This window comes from Limulus polyphemus, unplaced genomic scaffold (genome assembly GCF_000517525.1).
Source record: "Limulus polyphemus unplaced genomic scaffold, Limulus_polyphemus-2.1.2 Scaffold1442, whole genome shotgun sequence".
NCBI lineage: Eukaryota > Metazoa > Arthropoda > Merostomata > Xiphosura > Limulidae > Limulus > Limulus polyphemus.
In genome coordinates, this window is record NW_013667052.1 from 201,455 (window position 1) to 202,569 (window position 1,115).

Sequence of the window (1,115 nt, forward strand, 5' to 3'; positions counted from 1 at the left end):
GCCATGTTTTAAAAAAAACTGTATTTTTTATTGGGATTATAATTATTCGCCATCAGTTCATTCGTGTGACGAGATATCCTCACTAACAATGCATGATATTGTTCGGCAATCATGATCTTTGACTATTCAACAATAAATATGTATGCAATAAATATGTCGTTGTTGTTGCGTTGTCGTGTTAGTTCCCATACAGTTGCCCCCCCCCGTGGCACAGCGGAATGTCTGCGGACTTACAACACTAGAAACCGGGTTTCGATACCCGTGGTGGGCAGAGCACAGATAGCCCATTTTGTAGCTTTGTGTTTAACTTCAAACAAACAAACCCATACAATTAGAGTTTACACTTTAAATTGTATACAAACGTGATGTAGCGGGTTCTTATAGGGGGCGACAAAGCCGTCGTAACAAAACGATTCTGACAGATCTTCTGAAGCCAATAAACCGCTAACGTTCTACGACGCAGTTCTTTGAGAGACTGTATAGCCAGGATATGACACCTAGACACGGTTTCAAACAGGCACGTGCATTTACCTGAGATAAATCTGTATCAAAACTTATATCTTCAAATTACTGGCTTGTTTTTATACCGTTTACTTCATTTGGGGGTCCACATATTGCACCAAAATTCTTACTATTTGAAAACGCTCGAGTTCCTGGATTTTGTCAAATATACTTAGATAAATATTTAATAATTTCATGTTTCCACCATTTATAATGCTCATTGTAAAGAACTGTAAAAAGGGGTGAAATCATATATTTTTATATGAAATACATAGTCGACCCCAATATTCATTAATAGAATTAATTACATCATTAATGATTTTTTTGGGTATACAGTTTGTTGTGGGACTCGTGATATTAACGGTCCTCTACCCAACAAAGTCGTAGATTCCCAAGAAATGTGGTGCCTAATTAGTATAGAAAAACTTCGTGCCCTTCAATAATGCTTGGTTTAAAAATTGTTTTAAATATTTCAAAGGTACAACGTTAGCAGTTCCCTCTTTTCTTCTAGCGCTTAAAACAAGAAATATTTAAATATGCACGGCCCCCAGAGGCTCAACGGTAAGTCTGAAGGCTTATAACGGTAGAAACCGGGTTTCGATACCTGTGGTGGG